The sequence below is a fragment of the Capra hircus genome, chromosome 7 (genome assembly GCF_001704415.2).
Source record: "Capra hircus breed San Clemente chromosome 7, ASM170441v1, whole genome shotgun sequence".
In the NCBI taxonomy this organism is placed as follows: domain Eukaryota; kingdom Metazoa; phylum Chordata; class Mammalia; order Artiodactyla; family Bovidae; genus Capra; species Capra hircus.
In genome coordinates this window covers 14,290,693-14,301,024 of record NC_030814.1, presented here as the reverse complement: position 1 = coordinate 14,301,024, position 10,332 = coordinate 14,290,693, and the positions used below count along the sequence as shown (strand labels likewise).

Here is a 10,332-nt window from a genome sequence, read left to right as displayed (position 1 = left end):
TAATTACAAGTACAGCGGGGGTGACAAGAGTGTGGTCCCCGAGATAATGCTGGCTTTTCTTGCCTTGAACTGACATGTGACCTCCTCAATCCTCCTTATTATCTTCAAAACAAGTGAAATTCTTATCCAAATAATGGAAAAGGTCTCTGAATATTCTTGCAGACACAGGAAAAATCATTCAAGATCTGCAACTGGTAGAAAACTTTCTATTTAAAAAATGTGGTTAAAGTACCCAACCAGGACAGGTTTGAAGGGAGGTCCAATTCTTCCATTTCTAATGTCCCCACAGATATAAAGAAAGCTAGAATTCCAAAGCACAGTTATTCAAGTTTCCAAATTATGTTTAGTAGTAGACTCCTGTAAGTTCTGATCCCTAGTTCTCAAGCTCACATGTCAAAAATCCAAGCCTATAAATCTGATTATCTTAGGTCTGGGCTGTACACTGGATGAATGCGTCTAATTGCTTTTAGGATTGTGTGATTTACCGTAGGACGTATGTTTGCCTGAAGGGCCAGCCAGCACTATGAAAAATGACCCTCTGCAGTTATCATTGTCACCACCAGGTGAAGCTACCGCTGCTTTTGGTCTCCTCTCAAGAGAATTTGTTGGTTGGCTACTGGATGACATTGATGTGAAATTTAGGGTTGCTTTGTTCTGAGAGCAAGGTGACAAGTCTATTTTGCTAATTTCAGTAAGTTCAAAGGGCTAATTATTACAGCTCAAAGGGCTAAGTATTGAAGTACACATAAATGGCCTTGACACTAACACATGACTTCTCTGGTTGATAAATTTATTTTTAAAAAATAAATTTTCCTACTCTACATTCCCTACTCTATACTGACTAGTTTTATACCAATTACTGATTTGGGGGATGTATAAACAAGGTACATTAGTGGAAAGAGAGAGCTTCTAATTCCTCTTGGATAAAACGGAGAATTTGCCTACTTAACATAATTTCAAAAGTGTAACCATAAGCCCACCCACTTTTACATAGTTTACAGATTTACTAGAGGGAACAGGTAGTCTGAAAATTCCCATAAAAGAAGGTGGCAGGAGCAATCCAGCTGCAAGAAGGACTGATGGCAGGGTGTTTGTAGCTGCAATGGCATACGAAGGACATGGTTACCTGACTCTCTGGAGAGTTCAGAGAGAGAGCTGAAGGAGGTGATGAGCATTGAGTTAGGAAAGACTGAACTTGAGTGGGATAAAAACTACTCAGTCTTCTGACCATCAACTTTGGGGAGCTATTATAAAGTAATCAGACAGCTAGCCAGATTGAAACAGTTCTGGTAAATGAGGATGGTATCCAAGTAAAAGGTCTTGTAAGAGCCTTTCTGAGACCTAGGGAAGTTGGGGAAACGGGCAGGGAGGGACCAACCTCTTCCCACTGAAGACAACAATAAACGCTGACAAAATGTATGAAAACATCTTTAAAGCATCAGAGACTAAGAATTACGAAGCTAAGATTCACACACACACACCCTGCACCACCTGGCATCCAAAATAAAGCAAACTTCTTCCCATCAACCTGGGCTCTTTATGGGATTTGAGCCTGAGCAGCCAGACCCCATTTCGGTTACCCTGGGACACAGTGTGATACTTTTGGATCTTGCCTTCAAGATGTGTTCCATGGGGACTTCCCGGTGGTGCAGCGGATAACCATCGGCCATGGGACTTGATCCCAGATCGGGGAAGATCCCACATGCAGCGGAGCTACTGAGCCTGAGAACCACAACTCCCGAAACCCTGTGCCTAGAGCTCTGTGCCCCCAAGAGAGTAGCTCCCAGCCCCCCACCGTTCACCGCAACCAGAGAAAACCCTCCCGCGGCAATGAAGACCGGGGGCAATCAAAAATTAATTTTTTAAAAAACGATTTGTTCGATGGGACCGAAGCAGGGCTTTGTCTAGAGCTAACTGCTTCCCGGAGAAGGCAATGGCACCCCACTCCAGTACTCTTGCCTGGAAAATCCCATGGGCGGAGGAGCCTGGTGGGCTGCAGTCCATGGGGTCGCGAAGAGTTGGACATGACTGAGCGACTTCACTTTGACTTTTCACTTTCCAGCATTGGAGAAGGAAATGGCAATCCACTCCAGTGTTCTTGCCTGGAGAATCCCAGGGACGGGGGAGCTTCATGGGCTGCCGTCTATGGGGTCGCACAGAGTCGGACACGACTGAAGCGACTTAGCAGCAGCAGCAACTGCTCCCCACTGCGGAGTCAAGACCCTTCTGGGTACTTTACCTGCGGGCCCGCAGATCTTGAGGTTCTCCAGTCTGACCGGTGGATGCAGGTCCTTCCACTCCCCAGGCTCTGGGCGGAGAGTCGTATGAGCCCGCAGCCTCTGCTCTTTTTCCAGTGGCTCAGCCTCGGACTCGGTGTTTTCCGCACATGTTTGTGCAGCTCAGTGATCAGCTGAATACGCAAAGGGAGCGGGTCTCCCAAGTGCTGCTCTCTCCCTTCCTCCCTCTCGCTGTCTCAGCCTCCATCTCTCTTCCCTTCTCTCCTCTTCTCTCTCCCTGTCTGGTCTCTCTCTCCTCTCTGTCTCTCTCCTCTCCTCCCTCCGTCTATCTCTCCAGCTCTATCTTCTCTGAATTCGTCCTGTGAACTCTCCTCTTGGCCTCCCAGACTCAGCAGCTCTCCCTCGACCTAAAAGTTCCCCGGGCTCTGCGGCGGGCTTCTCTCTCTGCATAGCGCGAAGAACCTGTCTCAGGGGGCTGAGCTGGGACAGTTGCGGCCCTGAACGCCTTTGGGTGCATCTTTCGGGGATGGTTGCCTGCACTCACCTGAAAACGGTCTTTTATCCATTTTGGGGGGCGGGGGTGAGGTGGTGTTTAAAGTGAGAAGATAAATCCCCGCCCCTACTCGTTAATGGCCAGAGTAGAAATTCTCACAGACCTTTAAGTCTTCTAAGTAATGGGAACCCAAGCAATACTCATTTACTTCAATCCGTTGGTTTTATCAATTGGAAGCACAAAATCTTCCTTTCAGAATAAGGTATATAACAAGCTCAGAATCACTGGCTTATTTTGCAACAATGTTTCTTGTTTGAAAGTGTGTCATCCCTTATTTAGATAATCTTTCCCTGGAAAACGCCAGAAGCACCAAAAATTTTCACTTGGCTATTAAAAGTTCGAAATGTGGGTAGAGTCACCCATCGGCACACCTGGGGCTTTGGTTCCAGGAGCCCCACAAACACCAAGACCCTGCAGTGCTCAAGTCCCTGCTATGAAAGGTATCACAAAGACCACAGTCAGCCCCCAGGAGCTGCAGGCTTCGTGTCCATGCATTCACCCACCTGTGTATCATTCGTGATTCAAAGTCAGGTTTGCTTAATTTGTGTTCTACTTCAGCAATGCAAGATTGTTTTTATTGTTGCAGCCTTCTGTTGTTACTTTTAGTAAATGTTGTGTAAGACTTACTAAAGCTCTAAATTTTTGAAAATCCATCTATCAGTTACTGACTTAAAATTCTACCATTATGCTCATTTAATTTTCTGCTGAAGCTGAATTTTTGAAAAACTATAAAATGCTTTCACGATAAAATGTACCACCTTGTATTTTGCATAGACCCTGGGTCTTTGTGGTATTAGAAACCTTTTTTTCTTTTTTAAGATTTTTAAAACCATGTTATAGATTCTGACATCATTTTATTTGAAGTTGTACAGAGACATAGAATAATTCCATGAAGTGCTTTCAACAGAATTTTAGAGATCCTTTTGAAAAGAAGTGAGAGGCAGAGAAGAGGAAGTGGTTTTAAGCCCGGAAGTTGGCAGGTGTTCAGCGTGATACCATCTAGCCTGGACAAATGCAGAGCTGTGTTCAGGGGAGGAAATTCAACAGCAGAAAGCGAGGAGGAGATTCAGGGACATCGCATTTGTCAGGAGGCCATTTATCATTTCATTTATCCTGAATTCTCCCCACCTGCAACACAGGCAGCACTAGAAAATAATTTTGAAGGCATCTGGGTGTTTGAAATAGCGTCCAGCTAGCTTCATTTGCTGAGTTTTCACCTTGTGGCCCTGTAGAAGGGACAGTCTGGACACAGGTCTAGGGAGAACGCTGAGGATGTCTGAAGGTAACAACAAAAGGCAAATAAAAATTTGATGATAATGTGGGACCTGGAATAAACGTTGCATAATATCCTTAACAATTTAGCAACACGGGAGCATTTGTTACTTTTCATTTGCCTCAAGGGCAGCACTTTACTATAACCCAACAGAATCACTGATTATTGTTATTAAGGTAGCTGATACATGTCAACAAGTTTAAAGTTTATTTTCTAAAACATTTATAAACCGTCTTCCACATAACCTCAGATTGATTCCAGTAGACAATGTATGTTTGCATGCTAAGTCGCTTCAGTCGTGTCTGATTCTGTGCAACCCCATGGACAGCAAGCAGCCCACCAGGCTCCTCTGTCCACAGGATTCCCCAGGCAAGAATACTGGAGTGGGTTGCCATTTCCTTCTCCAAATAGGCAATAATCCTGTGTAATAATTAGTAAAGTATTCATGCCTCTAATTTGGAAAAGAAATGATTTATTTTCAGAAGATGGCTTTAAGTCCAATTCTCTTGATTCTAGGTCCAGTTTGTAATTAAAAACTTGGGTCACTATGATTCTAAATCTATTGGGGATACCCTAAGGGGATAGAAATAGCTGTGATTTTCATGAGAAAGATTTCCATTAAAATTAATTAAAAAAAAAAAAAACTTTGAGCATTTTGAAAAATAAGTGTTTCACCTTTTTGGAAACTTCGACTCACTCACTCTTGCCCATTTGTTGAGGGCCTCCGCGGTGCGCGATGCTCTGAGAGGTGCTGGAGAAGGGTGCAGGCATAGTGCTTGGCCCCAGGCTTCTTCAGGAGTTGATAGTTTAAGGAAGGACGTGAAGAACAAGCATCAGAGTGTGAAGTAAGGGCCAATGGAACTGACTCAAGAGGTGCCTGCAGTTAGGGACTGGAATGGAAGGAAGGTGTCAGTTCCAAGGTGACTTCCTGGAGGAGGCATTTGCCTGACAGTGAGAAGTTTACACAGGGGACATTGAGAAAGAATTGCTCACAGTGGCAGCCTCAGTAAAGGTGAGGGAACACTGGGTTCGCACAGAAATGGAAAGTTCCCTGGTTTGCCTGAAACAAGGGGTACACATAGCGCAATCTAGAAAGAAAAAAACAGAAAGTATTGCAAATGCGCTCACCTGTCCAGCAGATATTTATATGTGTTTCCTGAAGGTCTCATACACCAGGCTCTGCTCTAGGCTCCGGGTGTTAGGAGGCAAGCAGAGCAGACAAACTCCCTGCCAGCAAGGAGCGCTTGTTCTAGAGGCATGCTGCGGCCAAGCTGTGCTCCATCGTGTCTGACTCTGTGCGACTCCTCTGTCCATGGGATTTACCAGGGAAGAATTCTGGAGTGGGGTGCATTTCCTCCTCCAGGGGATCTTACTGACCCGGGGACTGAACCAAGGTCTCCCACGTCTCTGGCATTGGAGGTGGATTCTTTCCCCCTGAGCCACCTGGGGAGCCCAAGTTCTAGTGGGGAGACAAATAAAACGAATAAATCAATACATAGTTACTCAGGAATTGATAAATGCTAAGGAATAAAAGAGCAAGCTGCTGGATACATGCTGGATGGCGGCAGGGGTGGACTGAAGACTGCTACTCTGTTCGGAGCCAAAAAGGAGAGTCTCTGAGCAAGAGACAGATCAGAAGACCAGAAGGAAGTGGCATGTGAATTCTGTGCAGCAAACACCCAAAGCTTATTCCCTTATCAGGAAATAAAAGGATTAGAAACCCTTTTTGGTGAGGAATAGTTTTAAATGGCAACCCACTCCAGTATTCTGGCCTGGAGAATCCCAGGGACAGAGGGGCCTGGTGGGCTGCCATCTATGGGGTCGCAGAGTCGGACACGACTGAAGCAACTTAGCAGCAGTAGCAGCAGCAGTTTTAAATAATACACTATGAAGTCACCTGGACCCTACTCATCTTCCTCTTCTGGAACTCAGTAGCTCAATCTGACAGCCTCTTCTCTCCATTCTCTGTCATCACTTCCATTCTCACGGGTAGGGGGTAGTTCTGAGCGCACACAGACACACACGACTGGGCTGGCTCTTGTGATAAAGTCACAGAACCACTCCCAGCTTGCTACACTTCCTCATTCCCCTCCACCGCTCCCCCACTGCAAAATGAGATTTCCAAGAACTGGCACCAAGGGCCAGTTTACCCCAGTCTTCCCTGTGGTTCAGATGGTAAAGAATTTGCCTGCAATGAAGGAGACCCAGGTTCGATCCCTGGGTCGGGAAGATCCCCTGGAGCAGGGAATGGCAACCCATTCCAGTAATCTTGCCTGGAGAATCCCACAGACGAAGGAGCCTGGTGGGCTATAGTCCATGGGGTCGCAGAGTCAGGCACGACTCAGTGACTAACACTTACCCCAGTCATCTGTTTCCATCCTCCGCCCTGCCCCGCGGTACCCCTTTAACCACAGGAAATTCCACTCTGAGGGATTCCGTTCAGGCCTGCGCCTCTGGCCCTAAGTATAGGCCACCTCCTTGGTTTTGCTACTTCTGCTTTATGAGGGTTGGAATGATAAAATATAAAGAGAGGAAAGAAATGAAGCCTTGAGAGCTAAGTAGGATTTAACCATGGCAGGGTGTGGACGTCAAACCAAAGCACAGGTCATGTATAGGGATGCACCTCAGAGAAGGCATGAAAACCAGTGCGTGGAGGCCTAAGGACAGCAGGAGCCAGGCCGGTTACATTTCACGTGAGAAAACGTGTGTGTGTGTGTGTGTGTGTGTGTGTGTGTGGCCCTCTAACGTACTAGGATCTAAACAAAGTCCCAGACGAGCCTTGTACGAGGTCCTGCAGCCTTTAGGCTGCCAGTGGGCCACGCACAGTCTCTACATGGGAGCTGCCTCTGTGTGCAAACAGGGGAAGAAACCATGGAAAGGTTTGGAGCAGGGGCATGGCGTGATCAAGTGAGTGCGTGAGTGTGAGTGTGTGAGAGTCGCTCAGCTGTGTCCAGCTTTTTGCAGCCCCAAGTATGGGAGCCCACCTGGCTCCTCTGTCCATGGAATTCTCCAGGCAAGAAGACTGGAGTGGGTTGCCATTTCCTTCTCCACATGGCATGATCAAGCAGTGTCTGAAATAATCTGCTGCTGGGCACCGTATGGGTAGACTGCAAGGACATGTCTCGAGAAGCAGCAAATCTTGTTTGAAGGCCATGGTGAGGAGTGATGAGGACATGATCTGCTTTCACGATTGTGGAGACCAATTTTTTTATGTTGGATACAAAAAGATTAAGAAGGAAGAATCAACAGAACTTGGTAGCAAATCAGAGCAAAGCTGAATCAAAACAGCGATGTGGTCCAAATCATGGAGAGCAGCGGAAGACGTGAAGCAGAAGAAGCTGAAGCTAAATCAAAAGGCTCCGGTCCTTTTGCTTTGGCAAAAGAAGACAACGTGTGAGTTGTTAGCAGAACATCCATGCCAAGGGCGTCCATCGGGCTGCTGGAATTACAGCAGCAGAGAAGGAGAGACTGGGAGAGAGAAAGGTGGGATGGCTGAGGGTAAGTGAGAAAACTCCTTAATGAACATATTCTCTTAGGGAAAGAGTAAAGTGGGACAAGAGCAGAGAACAGAGGCTTTTTCTCTGTGGAAGGCCCATACACAGGGTGGAAAGGAAGAGAAGACTCATGAAAGATGGAGAGACGTAAAGATGGGACACAGCCCCTTTATGCCCAGGAGGCAGGCAGTTTACGGACGGAGGGAAGGGGGTCTAGCACCTCTGTTAAAGGCCATTAAACCCGGCTGGGAGCTATCCTTTCCAAGTGGCTGGACCAAAGTCAGATTTGTTATCTTTTCCAAGTGGGTGGACAAAGGTCAGAGTTCACGGTAATATGGTATGGAGAAATTAACTGAGAACACAGAGTGAGTCCGGCTCTCCTGCCCCGCACTCTCACAGCCTCATACGTTATGTTCTGTAAACAGCAATATTGCTGACCTTGGTAGCAATGGGCCTGCGTGCCCCTTCGGCCACGGGCCCCTTTTGTCTGTCTTACTATATCAACATTCTTTGAAGACTCGCTGTTGCTGCTGCTACTGCTGCTGCCCGGAGAAAATAAACATGTGTGCAGACCCCACAGCTCCCGAGTCTTCTTCCAACTTCCCCGGTCACGCCTTATCTACCCTGGGTTCAGTGAAGAGTGGAAGTGGCAAGACATATGGACACACCACGGGGAGGAATTCAATATCGTGTCTTAAAATAACCCAGCATCAAAACAAAACAAAACTAGGTTCTGAAGGTTTTTTACCTGGGGACACGGGGGTGGGGAAGATGAAACAGCAGGAGCCGCAGCCACTGGGATATTGGAGTCCTACCTGGCCTTGCCTGGTCTGGCTTTTACTTTGAAGCTGCTTGTTCATTGCAGTTATGCAAATTTCTGAATCCTGCCTGAACAGAAAGTGAAAGCAGAAATAAGTTCCCCTCCATTCAAATCTGCAACGACGTGGATTGAGGTAACACAGCAACATTTCTCTTGAATCTGTCTTAAAATCCTCATTTTTCGGTGAGAATAATGGCCTGCACTGAAGGTTCGAAACTTCTGTGTTGAGGAGCTCTTGTAATCTAAGCCAGGGATCTGGGGAACGTGCGTGTATCTGGTACTACTGTTTTAGGACGATTGTGCAGTTAGGATGAGATTTAAGAATCCATTTGACTGACTCACTCTCTTTTGGAGAGTCTCTTAGCTTTTCCCAAATGTTTGCTGCAGTTCTTGGATCTTCTATCTCCATGTATTTTGTTCAGCACAGCAAAGCGCCATATAAGGAAAGCTTCACTGACAAATGGGCCAAGAGCTATATTTCAGCCCTGATTCTGCTTCAGACTTCCTGTTTGATTCTGGCAGACACACTCACTCTCAGTTACTTTATCTAACTGAGAACTCGTGCTAGCCAGCCTTTAAGATTCTTACCAGTTCTAAAGTTAAAGGCCACATCAGTAAATATTGAGGCCTTTCTCTCTTCTCTTACCAAAAAAGAAATATATGTATATATATATACTTTTCCTTTGGTGTGTCTGCTACACGTGGGGGAGAGGCTCCATAATTTAGGCCAGAGAATGTGCTCTAATAGTCACAATAATTTAATGTCTAACATTCATTACATGCTTTCTGCACGCTAGTTGCTGGGCTGTACCCAATTCTTCATGTGAATTATTTCACTTAATCCTTCCAATGTTAGTGTAAGTCATTACACTATTTTATAGGTGAGGAAACTGATGCTAAAAAAATCAGAAAATTTGCCCAAGATCATTCAGCATAAGCACGATGACCCTAGAATTGGAACCCTTGCACTCTGATTCCCAGGCCTGGGACCTAACAAACAAGTTATTTCATTTTTCAAATCATCAGAAATTCAAGCTAATTGACCAGTTATGGTTTTATGTAACAGGGGCCCTTGGAACATCGGGATTTGGTAGCAATAATTTAATGCTTGTCTAAAAAAAGAGGGGAGAAGTGTTCTTATTCAACCATATTTAACCATTATTTTCTTTGCTTCTTCAATAATATTTGTTGATCTGGATTAATATTGCAAATTGCAGTAACTCTTTAGACAATTAATTCAAGAGAATATGTTACTGATTTGAGAAAAGGAAATGGAAAGAGAGCCATTCTTGGATTTAAGGTGAAGTGGGGAGGAGGTAAATAGAGGCCAATGTTTTTAACGTTTGCCCACATCATTTCATGAGCGTGTCTGGACATCTGAAAGTAAGCTGCACAGGTGTCTCTATTTCATCTTAATAAGTCACGAAGAATGTTCAATATTCTTGGGATACTAGATATTAATATCTAGATACTACACATGGGGGAGAAGTTCCACAATTTAGGCCAGAGAATGTGAGTTATAATAATCACAATAATTTAATGTTTAACATTCATTACATGCTGTGTGTAATGAACTAAATACCTAAATTATTTAGCGGTGGGTGTCAGAACTGAATACCTGAACTACAACGTATATTGTTTGTCCTTATTTTATATGTTTTGTAGTGTTACCCTTCTAATGAGAAGAAATTGCCTTAGTTTTATTTACAGAGGCAGTGAGTTCAATTGGATTTGTGTTTTCAAAGGTAGCCTGCGATGAAGACCAAAGTAACTTAACATTAGTTAATAATTTAATAATTACTTAATAATAACAATAATCAGTTTGAATATTATAAATCAAAGCTTATTTCCTTGGTTTTTGATACATTGGAAATAAACTGAAATAAAAACTTAGCTTGAACAGCGTTCTGTACACCAGTAACTTCACTTGCTCAGTCGTGTCCAACTCTTTGCAA

General features: G+C 44.9%; 1 protein-coding gene and 1 long non-coding RNA gene across 2 annotated transcripts in view; one reads left to right on the top strand and one right to left on the bottom strand.

Moving 5' to 3' along the window:
• LOC102185919 lies at nucleotides 3,639-5,413 on the bottom strand. Its single transcript, XR_310184.3, has 3 exons — nucleotides 5,192-5,413; nucleotides 4,739-4,953; nucleotides 3,639-4,066 (listed from the first exon to the last, which is right to left on the bottom strand). It is a non-coding gene; the product is annotated as an uncharacterized LOC102185919 (long non-coding RNA).
• ERAP2 (endoplasmic reticulum aminopeptidase 2) overlaps nucleotides 8,324-10,332 on the top strand; it is a 45,999-nt gene continuing 43,990 nt past the window's right edge. The window contains exon 1 of the mRNA XM_005683453.3: nucleotides 8,324-8,510. The gene's annotated coding sequence lies outside the window, so the exon portion shown is untranslated. The remainder of the gene's footprint in view (nucleotides 8,511-10,332) is intronic.